The 12,899-nt window shown below is 42.5% G+C and overlaps 1 long non-coding RNA gene across 3 annotated transcripts in view; it reads left to right on the top strand.

The window, feature by feature from the left end:
- Positions 1 to 2,053: 2,053 nt before the first annotated feature.
- Positions 2,054 to 12,899, top strand: part of LOC138741122 (uncharacterized) — a 79,840-nt gene continuing 68,994 nt past the window's right edge. For 2 of the 3 annotated variants that reach the window (XR_011343340.1, XR_011343338.1), the window contains exon 1: positions 5,947 to 6,021. This is a non-coding gene — a long non-coding RNA (uncharacterized lncRNA). Of the gene's footprint in view, positions 2,107 to 5,946; positions 6,022 to 12,899 lie in introns of those variants that run through there. The other variant, XR_011343339.1, reaches the window with a different exon arrangement.

Below are 12,899 nucleotides of genomic sequence, written 5' to 3'. Positions count from 1 at the left end.
CTGCATTTTCTACATCAGAGAGCCTGGGCGCAGACTAGGAGATTGTTTCATTGAGCACCTCTGAATGCTGCAATAGCGTGCATCTCCCAGTGGCAGGGGCGTAGCCAGGTTCTAAAGTTGGGAAGAGCAAGCACAAAAAAAGGCACCACAACGTATTCCAGATCATTCTGATTTCATTATACACGGTAGGAGGGCAAGGATAGTGCATTGGTGAGGCTACGAGTGCCAAAGTGATTTGGTTTGTAAACACAAATTCATTTCTCTTACATTACGTGAATGATTTCATTACCTAGTTATAATCATAATTGTATTGTACATTCATTAATTTCACGTTTCAGTAATAATGTCATTATGAATGAAACTTGCCTATATCTAGAGTTGTGACTTGTGATCTGAAAAGATGAAGTTCCACAGGATCAGCCAGCATCAGAGAAGAGGTGATGAGATCACGGTTAGTTTTGGATCCCAGCTGCGAGCAGCCACCAGCATATCACAGGAGAAAGAGCACAGTTCAAAATACCAGGAGCTTGGTTGACTAAAGTAATGAATCAATCCAGAAAGTTCTTCCAAGGCCATGCAATAAAGTTTTTTTTAAATTAAATAATGAGTATCGACTTTTATCGCACAAGAGAACTAGAGTTTAAAAAAATATATGAAAAGGTGTCACTGAACATGCTCAGAGGAAGCGGTTGTTCACCCTCTAGCTACGCCACTGCCCAGTGGTCACCCATTTCAATTCCCCATTCCCTTGCTGACATATATGTGTACTGCCAGATGAAGACCACCCACAAATTGAAGGAACAGCACCTCATCTTCTGTTTGGGCACCCTTTGATTTCTGTTAAACCCACCCCCAACTTCAACCAACTGTCTCCTTTCCTCTAGTCCTGTCTCTTTCTCTTCCCTTTCCCTCTGTCTCCTTTCACAGAGCCAAAATCAAATCTCACCTTTCCTCTTATCATAGCCAATTAACACCTTTTTTTGTTGGTCTGGACTCCCCTCTTCCCATTCTTCTACCTTTCTCTCTCAATCTTCATTGAGACTTCTGCCTGCTTTTTGCTTATACCTTGAAGAAGGGTTCAGGCCCAAAATGTCAGCAATATATCTTTACATTCTGTAAGACCGGCTGAGTTTCTCCAGCATTTACTGCGTGTGTGTTTTTTTTTATTAGATTAGATTCAACTTTATTGTCATTGTGCCAAGTAAAATACAAAGCCAATAAAATACAATTAGCATCCAACCAGGTTTTTTTTAAAATAATGCTATATACAAATAACTGTGCAAATAGAAACGAGCACATCCAGCAAGCAAACAATTATAAAAGTACTGACAGTACAATGTGAGTACAGTACCACTCAGTGCCATGATTTAGGATTCAGCTGGTTCAAGAGTGGAGGCTCCTGTAGCATCAACCAGATGGAAGGAGAGTAAGAAGTCCATAGTTAGGGTGAGATGCAACCTTGATGATGCTTTTTACCCTGCCCAGATGCGTTTCTGATAAATGTTCTCAATGGTGGGCAATTGTATGCTGATAATCTGCTGCGCAGTTTTCACCACCCTCTGAAGTGCTTTACAGTCCAATTGCCATACCACACTTGTGATCTGAAAAGATGAAGTTCCACAGGATGCTGTAGCAGTATAAAATTTTTTACAGCAGTAAAAATCCATCAATATCCTGGGACAGAAGTGAGCTTTCTTGATGCTCTACAGGAAATAAAGGTGCTGTTGTGCCCTTTTGATCAAGAATGGAGGAGTTCAGGGACCAGGTGAGATCATCGGAAATGTGGACACAAAGGAATTTGAAACTTGATACAGGTTCCACCACAACTCTATTAATGTAAATAGGGGCATGAGTGTGGCTTCCAGTGTGCCTGAAGTCCATAATGATCTCCTTAGTTTTCTGAGTGTCAAGTTATTGTCAGCACACCATGTGACCAGGTGCTGGACTTTGTTGCTATAGCCCATCTCATCATCCCCTCTGATCAGGCCAACTGCCATCTGTGACCTCGATTATGGAATTAGAACCATATACGAAACACAGTCATAAGTGAAAAGAGAATACAGAAAAGGCCTCAGCACGCACCCCTGGGGCACGCCAGTGCTCAAGGTGAGAATGGAGGAGGAGATGTTGTCTAATTTAACATTGGGGTCTGTTGGTCAGAATGTCCAATTGCTGAGGGATGAGCTGACAATGTTTGGTGATCAGTTTGGAGGGAATCACAGCATTGAATGCCAAACTAAAATTAATGAAGAGCATTCTGATATAAAAGTTGGAGCTGTCCAAGTGGGTCAAGGCTGAATGAAGTGTCATGGAAATGGCATCCTCAGTCGACCCATTGGTGCGATAGGCAAATTAATGAGAGTCCAGGATGTTGAAAAAACAGGATTTCAAATGTGTTAGATCCAGTTGCTCAAAGCACTTTGCAATGATGGGAGGTGAATGCAACTGGTCGCAAGTGGTTCAGACTCATGGCAGTGGACACTTTGGCCCTGGTATGATGGTGGCAATCTAGAAGCTTATGGAAATGACTGCCTGGGCCAGGGACAGATTAAAAATGTTCATGAAGACTCCGGCCAACTGTTCAGCACAGACTCTAAACACATGGCCAGGTATACCATCTGGGCCAATTGCCTTCTGTACAGTAATAGGTGATTTGTAGTCTGTAATGCCACAACACAGGCACCAGGGGCCCGAGGAGTTGAAATGCTCTTTTGTTTGTATGTATGTTTGGCCTGAGAGATTCCCCTCCTGAGGTTGGCATTAGTTGACCTGTAAGTCTTCCAGTCTCCAGATCTAAAGGCTAAAGCAGAAGATGAACCTTACTGTTCATCCATGATTTTTAAATGGCAAATATTTTTGTTTTTGTGATGCCACTCCATCCACACTTGTTGATGTACTCGAGGACAGAGTTGGTATAATATTAAATCAATATTAATCTGAGAGTCTTTGGTAACGTGGGTAGCAAACACACTCCAATCTATATGTTGAAATTGCTGCTGAAGAACAAAGTCAGCACCCTCAAGATCACCCTACCAGATCTTCATTGTGGGTTTTGTATGTATATTTGGGAAACACCGAAAGATGGTCAGACAGTCTCAGGTGGGGGTGAGTAGTGGTTTTGTTAGCATCAGTCACGTTTGTATAAACCTGATCTAAAGTTTTATTTCCCCTCATGGTCATGATGCATTTTGGTAAAATCTCGGAACCATGTTATGTAGATTGCAATGATTAAAGTCCCCAGCCATGATCAAGGCTCCATCTGAATGCTCTGGCTGGATGCAATGTCTGCAGCTTGCACATAGCAGCATTGAGGTCTTTCGTGGCTACTTTACCATTTGTGCAACAGCAAGGATACATGTAAACTGTCCTGGTTGATAAAAAGGTCTGCACTTAATAACCAGGTATTTCAGATCCACAGAGCAGTAGGTATCAGCAATAGTAAAGTTAGTACACCATGATCGATTCACATAGGTGCATAAACTACCCCCTCTACTTTTACCATGCGCCCTTCCAGTTTACCACATTGTTTGGGTCATTGCTGTTTAGCCACATCTCTGCTGAAAACATGACATTGCAGTCCAGAAGCCTTTTCTGTGTGAGGGTCCCAATTCGTAGTTCGTCCAGCTTGTTCGTCAAAGATCGAACATTTGCGAGGAAGATGCTAGGTAATGCTGGATGGAGTGGATTTAGTCTTACCCTAGCATGCAGACCTCCACGCTTCCCCCATGTTTACTTATGGTCTCAATAATGCTGTCGGACCCTTCTGGTCAGGGTGAGTTGAATATGTGGCCATGCTGATGTTACTAATCCTGGAAGTATTTGGTCAAAATTGAATGGCTAATCCAAACCTGTATTATTGCAACAATAATAAATGTCCAAAAGTTACTGTCTGCTGTAGAGGTAATTCACATAGTCGAATTGAATGAGCACACAGAAAACGAGCAGATATTTTTAGCTATTTTCCAAAATCCCGTAAGACATTGAGCCTGCCATCTTGAACTTTTAACTACAATCACAACATCTGTAGATGTTCTTATTTCACTCCTATGGCATCCCAGTTCTTTCTCAGACATTTCCGGTTATTCTTTTTCTCACATACAAGCTCTGTGATATTTAATGTTTTTATAAATTGAAAAGGCAACCACTGAGGTTGGTCAATCCTGGGGAGCACTGTCGGCTTTACTCAGGGAGATTGCACATTTCATCGTACAGTTTATCCTGGAATTCACTGAGGCGAACAGACAGCATTCATATTCCATTCTATCCCAGGATCTATCTCAGGACCAACAGCCAGGATTCATGATGAGATCAATCGAAGATTAATGGCCTGGATTAGCCCAGGATTTGCAGGTAAACCTGTCCCAGGAGAGATCATCAGGTGTCACATAAGTATGCATCCTTACTCTGGGTTTCATAACCCAGTATATTTTCCTGCAAAATGTTTGAGCTTTAATTGAATTTCTTCTTTGTGGGGTGAAATAAGTGAATAGCCTCCAATTGATTTATATCCCATCTGTCTGTTCCTTGAGTGCAGTTTTCTTGAAATTTATCAACCACTACTCATCTTAAAAGAAATTGCCATTACCAAAGCTCCAGTTAAATGTTCTCACACTTCGTAATCATCCTTATGTCTATGAGGAGTGTGCATGCACTATACTAGTTGCTGTCAGAATCACTTTTCAATGTGTTGTACTCACACTTGCAAGTTCAGAGTAATTGCTGACAAGAAAATCATTCTTATGCTTTGGACTACTACAATTTTGAAACAAACTGCTCCGAGGTTGTGCCGGAGAGGGCTCATACATCATTGTTCCTGCAGAGTTACAGCAGCATCAGAGAAGATACTTCTACAATGTGGGAGGAGATACAAGCCTTTTGATAAAATCTAAATAGCACCAGTAATTCCACTGATATTCAATCGTGAATGTGCAGACTCAAATGTGTTTCATGCTGACAGGCGTAAAACATTTGACTTCTTGGTATTTACCTTTGTTTCCAGTTGGAACTTGGCCAGCTGGCAGAGTAGCTCACTGATTGCCCATTTACCGGAGAATTCAGATCATCGTTGTACCTCTGGGATTTCAGAATTTTCCAGTGGCAGTGTTGCTGGACAGCTTCCCACCAATCCAAGTTCCATCACAATTTTTTTTTTCACCTAGGCCACTGAGTGCCAGCTGAATGTGGCCCCAGCAAAATGGGGTTTCCAGCTTATTCTGGAATCCTGGCAGGGGTCTTGGCCTGGAAGTGAAGAGAGGAACAAAACTATTATTCCTCACCTCACCGGTCTTGACAGCTGATTATACAGATTGAAGTTTCCACAAGGCAACTCTGAAGACTTCATGAACACAGTTGTGACAGGTGCAGGTAACAATAATGAGGTGATAATAATGAATAACCTTTTAATTTCAAGATGCTTCTCAGTAGACATGTGAATATGAATGAAATAGATCATGAGCAGGCAGATGAGATTTAGCTTAATTTGGCGTTATGTTCAGCATAGACTTCGTGGGCTGAGGTTCTTGTGTAACCTGACCTTAATTCTGCCAACTCACCATGTCACCATAAGGCCTAGTTTAAACTTGCCACGCAGCATCCTTGCAGCCCTTGTAGCCCTCTTGGGTTCTGGATCCTGCACTGCTGCTCTTTCACAATTGATATAACACATTTGTCTTTTCACATGTGAGATGATGGAGCATGCACTATTTGAAACGTCTGTGATCCTCAAACTGTCCACCGTCAGGGTGTGAGGCAAGATATGTGGAGGGCCAGCAGAGTGAAAATTCAGTCACATGCGTCAGTGGTGCTGCAGGTTAGGTTTGACCTTCAATAGGCACAAGGGCCAATGTTTTAAATTTTAAATTGATTACATTTAAATTTATACATACATCACAATAGCAGGCCTTTTCAGCCCACGAGCCCATGTCACCCAATTACACATAGTTAACCTATAACCCCTCATATGTTTCGAACGGTGGGAGGAAACAGGAGCCCCTGGTGAAAATCCACACACACAGGAGGAAGGTACAAACTTCTCACAGGCAGCGTGGGATTCGAACCCATGTCCCGATCGCTGACACTGTAACAGCGTTGCGCTAGCCGCTACGTTAACTGTGCTGTCCGTGTTAATCGGTCTTCCTGGAGCCCTACAATTAATAAACTCACTGAGGGTCAGCTGCAGATTAGTGTAGACTGTAGGATTGGTGGCATTGGAATGACACAGACATGAATATAGATAGGGTGTGAGGTAAGCTTCAATGGCATTAGTTCAGCTACATTGAAGCTGTGGAGTAATTGACAGCATTTCATTGCCCAAGCCTTTGACAATAAACATAACATTCACCACTCCCTCCAAATCAAAATGTCATCTAGTTTCATCTGCACTCTGAGCACTTGGCAACAAAATAAATTAGACTCAGGTGAATGAATAATGTGTTGTGCAGGATGTATTAATCTGATGTCCTTCCCACAGATTACTCTGATGCAGCCAAGCAAGGAATTCTGGTAATGCTGTTTAATGATAAGTTATGAGCAAAAGCTGAGACTCTCATCTGCTAGCTCTCCAAAAGGCCAAGCTGAGTCTTGTACTTACTTTAATTTAACAACAAACGCAGCAAGTCGAGAAAATGGAAAATTCTAGGATACTTTCTTCTATTAAATAGTTGATTGAATGTGTCCAATATGACACCCGCAGGACTTGACCATTGTTTTTCAGAGATCCCTCAGGATCTTGTATATTTTAATTAGGTCCCCTCTCAACTTTTCTCAGCTCCTGCAGAACACAAACCCAGACAATCCACATTTTGTTCATAAAAAGCCAGGTTCTGCTCCAGTAAATCTAATCTGAACTACTTCCTATATACTTCCAATACTTCTTTAAGTAAGAAGACAATACTGAACATTGGGCTTTAGATGTGGTCTCACCATAACTGAAGCATCAGCTCCCAACTTTTGTATTCAATTCCAATAACAATAAATAACATTCTGCTAGCTCTCCCAATTGCCTGAGTTCTATCCACTCACTAGGACATCCAGATCTTTGCATCTCATGAATAAGATATGGCAGTTTACTTTCAATGTAAGCTAATGTTTAAGAGTCTGGAAAAACGACCAACTGAAAAACCTCACAAAGATTAGCGTATACAGAGCCGTTGTCATACCCACACTCCTGTTCGGCTCTGAATCATGGATCCTCTACCGGCATCACCTACGGCTCCTAGAACGCTTCCACTTGCGTTGTCTCCGCTCCATCCTCAACATTCATTGGAGCGACTTCATCACCAACATCGAAGTACTCGAGATGGCAGAGGCCGACAGCATCGAATCCACGCTGCTGAAGATCCAACTGCGCTGGGTAGGTCACATCTCCAGAATGGAGGACCATCGCCTTCCCAAGATCGTGTAATATGGCGAGCTCTCCACTGGCCACCATGACAAAGGTGCACCAAAGAAGAGGTACAAAGACTGCCTAAAGAAATCTCTTGGTGCCTGCCACATTGACCACCGCCAGTGGGCTGATATCGCCTCAAACCATGCATCTTGGCGCCTCACAGTTCGGCGGGCAGCAACTTCCTTTGAAGAAGACCGCAGAGCCCACCTCACTGACAAAAGACAACGGAGGAAAAACCCAACACCCAACCCCAACCCACCAATTTTCCCTTGCAACCGCTGCAACCGTGTCTGCCTGTCCCGCATCGGACTTGTCAGCCACAAACGAGCCTGCAGCTGATGTGGACATTACCCCTCCATAAATCTTCATCTGCGAAGCCAAGCCAAAGAAAGCCAATGTTTAAGAAATACCCTGGCCAGTAACTTGAGACCTGCTGTCCCTTACTCGCCCGATGTATTGTTTCACAACAAGCTACTGTAATGCGCGTCGAAAGAACCAGACTTGTTGATCCAAACCAAGGCTTTTATTAACTAAAAGATTGGAGCATATCACAAGTAGGTCGACCAGTCCAGAATGACCTGGTCTGGCTAGGAGCAATCCTTTAAGACCTACCAGTCGGTGTGGCCAATCACAGTCATCCTACACTACAATCTGTACATATGTACAAATACACATTGGTGATAGAATCTGTACTATCACAGCTATCAAACACAAAAAAGAGGATAGTCAGCCCATTGTACCATTATAGTATTATAAGATTATTGGCATTGTCTCACTCCTTCCGCACGTCCAAACAGATCGTTAATAAAAATGGAAAATGCTGGAAATACATTTGGCAGCATGTATGGAAATGGAGACTGAGTTGATGTTGTTTCATCCCAATTATACAAACATTAATTTGGAAGTTCCCACTGAATTTTCTTCTCCCAATTAAAAGAGATTGATAGACATAGATATCTAGATATTAAGGGTATCAAGGATTTGTAGATAGTGCAGGAAGATAATGGGTATTACTGATGAACAGAGAATTAGGCTTAAAGGACAAAAGGCTCCAGTGAGTTCCTGTTTCAGACAACTTGTGGTGTAATAAAAACACCCTCATGCGCTATCTCCAAGTTCTTTGCCCAATTATTTTAATCTGTGGCTTGTAATTATGAATCTCATGTCACTCGAAATGATTTTGTCAATGTCAATGTTGCTAAGAAACCTTCAGAAGCTAACAGATTTCAATTCTTCACTGCAAAGAGTTCACTTAAACAAACATGAACTGGTTTACTGCTAGCTCCAAAATTAGACCAACTCCCTCCTGAGGAGTGAGAGTTTAAATCCAGCAGTTTGTAAATTATGGGTTGTTAATATCAGTCTGGGAGAAACCATGTTGTATGTGGCTAATAGAAAATTGCACTAACTGTTTTGGAAGTGATGGGACATTTTCTCTGTCTATATTATGCATTAGATTAAGGATAATATTTTTAACAATTATCTATTTTAATTATATGACTATCCAATGAATTGAATGCCTTAGTAGGTTGCACGCTTCTTCCAAATTAGAAAACAATGGATGTAAATCCCAGTCCACGAAAATCTTGTCTACTCTAAGGGAATGTTGTACTGTTGAAGGTGCTGTCTTTGGGTTTCAATATTGCTGTGTTAGTGCATGCAACTTACCCACTTTCTTATTTTGAAGATGAGTGGGGGGTGGGGGGGGGGGGTTATTTTCAGTGTTAAGGCCAAATCAATTCACGAGGTGTGCTAACTGGGTCCTATCCTTCCTTCATCAGTGATAGCAATTCAAAGAGCATGTTATTACTCTAACAACTTTGAGATGCATAGTAGTTGTTGCATAAATACAAACTTTTTTCTCTTTGTTGTGAGGAGATAATTGAGTCCAAAATCTCACAGCTGTAGAGTAACCCTCTCTTTGTCAGCTTCTCTCTGATAGACTGTGCGATGCGAAGAATCTCAGCTGTCAGCCATATCTGGTTACTGTGGCCCCAGGGGTCATGGTTTGACATGATGAGGAACATGTGCTGAACATGGGAGGTCCAGGGCAAGAGGGCCAACAAGGTGAGAAATAGGTCTGATGCAATCCATCAGACAGTGAGACAAGGGTATGGAGAGAGGCCCTTCACACTGATGGAAAGAGAAAGTGACATAGTGAGAAAAAGATTGGAAATATGACAAAGAAGGTTACTTAAGGAAAGAGCATTGCAGTGTGGGAGCAAGGGAGGAGAGAGGGAATGAGAAAAGTGGATTTGAGAGAAAAAAGGCAGGTGAGTGAAAAGGAGGATATAAGAAAACATTGGGAAAACAAACAATGATAGGGAGGAGAGAGGCAGAGAGAGAGGGAACCAAAGTGAGATAAAGAATAACAAGAGAATGCTTATTGCACTTAGTGAGGTGCAGTAACGGTAATAGAGAATCATTTGCTTTGGGTAAGATGTGATATAAATAATTCAGAGAGCAAAAGTGAGTGCAACACTTGAGTAATTAGTGAGTGATCATGGGTGTACCATTGAGCAGTAGAAGCTGTATAATCAAATAATTAGTGACAGGTGGTTGTAACAGAGCAATTAGAGATGCTCCATCATTGTCGACCACCATGACAGACATGTTATATAACTATATATACTTATCCTTACCTCATAAACATGAACATTCAGTTAGAAAAGTCATTTCCTTTTCGATCTAAAATTAACAACTGATCCAGGATTAATAGAAACTTGTGGAAGAGATCTCTCAACTCTGTAACATTTTTTTTTTGTTTAAGGAACTTTAAACACCAAGCACCATTTTTATAGTATGCCCCTGGTCCAACATAGAGATTTCCTCCATGTACCTTATCACATTCCCTTAACATCTTGAAATCATTACATAATTGATCCACCCAGTGGCCTTTCAGAGAGCACAAACTCAGTTTGTATATTGTCTTGTAACTTCACTCCTGGAATTAGAATTGCAAATACTGATGGAATCCTGCTCTTTATTTCAATAGAAATCTAAAGGGCAGGTTAAGTTGTAACATGCCTGTACACAGCCCAATTAGTTTCCTCATGAAATAGGTGAACAATGCTGGGATAGTTGAGTCTTGGAGGAATTGGAGAGCAGGTCTAGCAGGATGATTGTAGGATTCTTGGAATCTGTCGCCTGTAACTAACATTAATGCCAAATAGACACTATGGCTAAACAGATAGTGATGAATGCTAGGGAATGTATTACAAAACATCTGCATGCTTCCCTGATTGAATGGTAAAGGGCTGCCCTCTGAATTCAACTAATGCTGGAGGTCATCAAGCAGCTTTATGACAGCCGTGGCAGCATCATCAGCGAACAGGCCGCTGATGGTACAAGATATGAAGATGAAGGGTTCTGAGGAGCGAACATTTGCTGAGGTCGAAATTAGATCAGGCACTGCCTTGTTTTTGTTCACTACCTTATCCAAATTCAATTTTAAAAAAATACACCATTGATGAAAATTGGGGGCTTAGAGCTTGGTTCACTTTTTTTAATTTATATATAGAGCACAGTTACAGTCATTTTGGCCCATGAGACCGTGCCACCCATTTACCGGTTTGAATGGTTCCAAGGGTAACAAGTCTGAATGCAGCTGATTGAACAGTCGTTTCTATTTACACGTGTAGAGGAGTTGCAACGGGGGTTAAAAGACACAAACATTCAGATTAAATTATACACTCGCAACCACTTGCGGGTAGAGGCTCTAAAATCAAATTACAACATACGAAATCCGCCACCCCTTGATATCCCTGGTAGGCACGGCTCTTATCTAACTAAACTTGGGATATTAGGCACACAGTACTACAGGTCCAAACCCTTTGTCTGCGCACACCTTACTCACTATCCTCCAGCATTGCCCACGGTTCCAAACCTAGAGTGGGGCTCGGGCTCATCCCAGAAGAACCCAGAGCGTTACGGTTGAGATAGTGGTTAAAGCAATGCCCTTTACAGCACCAGCGATTGGAATTCAAATCCCGCACTGTCTGTAAGGAGTTTGTATGTTCTCTCCATATCTGCGTGCGTTTTTCCCGGGGACTCCAGTTTCTTCCCACTGTTTGAAACGTCCCAGAGGTGTAAATTGGGTGGCACGGTCTTGTGGACCGAAATAGCCTGTTAACATGCTGAATTGCTAATTAAGAGAAAGAGGAAGATGGCTTACATGTGGCTCTCTTTATAGTGCCATCAGCTGGAGAATCTGGCACAGGTATTGATGAGGCTGATGACCAGGTTTGCACTGACCTGTGGGCAAGGCTTGACCTTGATTTGCAGGTGAGGTGACTTCCAATCAATTTCCAGATGGAGGGGTCACATGTCCTCTGCAATCCATATTCCTACCAGGTTCCAGACGGAGAAGTCGCATGACCCTCCATAGTCCATACTACATTCCACCCCTTGGAAGTCATGACACTCTCCAATCATTACATACAACAATACAGACTAGGAGCCTTCTGGATAAATTTACAAAGATAACATAAAAGACAAAACCCCACACCACAAGAGTGATAGTCAGAGCCCCAAAGGGCCACCAGCTTCCCCAAGTGGAGTCGTGATACAGGGCCTGGTCCCTTGATCTTTCAATTTTACCCACCAACTCTCAGATATGCTTGGCCAGAAGAGTGATGTTCCCTGATTTGTCGGGAATGTAAGTGCAATGCAGCACTCTTCACCAATCACTGCACAGGTACTACCGTCAATAGCAAGTAGGTAGTCCAGGAACATCCAGTTCTGCAATGTAACCATGCAGATGGCTGTCAGTTCTGCTGCCACTTGAGTCAGATCAACCTCTATATGTCGCAGTGATACAACCATCTCATTGCCCAGTGTCTCCAGCATACTGGTCATGCGGATTCCTTCGTGGGACAGGCAGGCAGTGTCATACTGGGGGAAGGTGATCATCCAGGACCTTTCTGCCTCAGTGATTGATCTTCTACCTTGGTGTCCATGGTAGGCTGAGTGCTCATTAGTTTGGTGGATTATATAAGGCACAACATATTCAGGAAAGCAACAACTGTACTATCCCTTGGGGATCCAGGGGTAGGCGCAGTGTCCTCATAGCCATTAAGCATCCAGGGAGCCACCAGCTTTGCTATGCCTTCAGCTTTGGACTTGGGTATCATTCTCACTCACACATGCCAGTGCTCATCAAAACATCAGTGCCAACATTCTCCAGTCCTGTTCACTGGTTGGGGAGTCACTCTAAGAGTCGGGACTTTAGTGTTTCTCAGATTGTAGGGAGGAGAAAAGCAATTCCTGAAACATGAGTCACTGGGTGTAATGTGTCAGGGGGAGGTAGATGGGAGATCATTGTCATGCACCCACCACATCAGAACACCAAAATATTTGTAATTAAACAGTTCATGCATTTCTGTGGTGTTGAATGGGATGGACACAAGTAGAAGTCCCTCAGAAGTGTGTGCGGAGTTCACATGCAGATCCAGCAATTTAATCTGTTGGTGCTGCTGATGTATTTGTAGGTCACCCTGACAAATGTGTTGTA

This window comes from Narcine bancroftii, chromosome 8 (genome assembly GCF_036971445.1).
Source record: "Narcine bancroftii isolate sNarBan1 chromosome 8, sNarBan1.hap1, whole genome shotgun sequence".
Lineage (NCBI taxonomy): Eukaryota > Metazoa > Chordata > Chondrichthyes > Torpediniformes > Narcinidae > Narcine > Narcine bancroftii.
The sequence above is the reverse complement of the archived record's forward strand: the minus strand, read 5'-3'. Positions and strand labels throughout refer to the sequence as shown.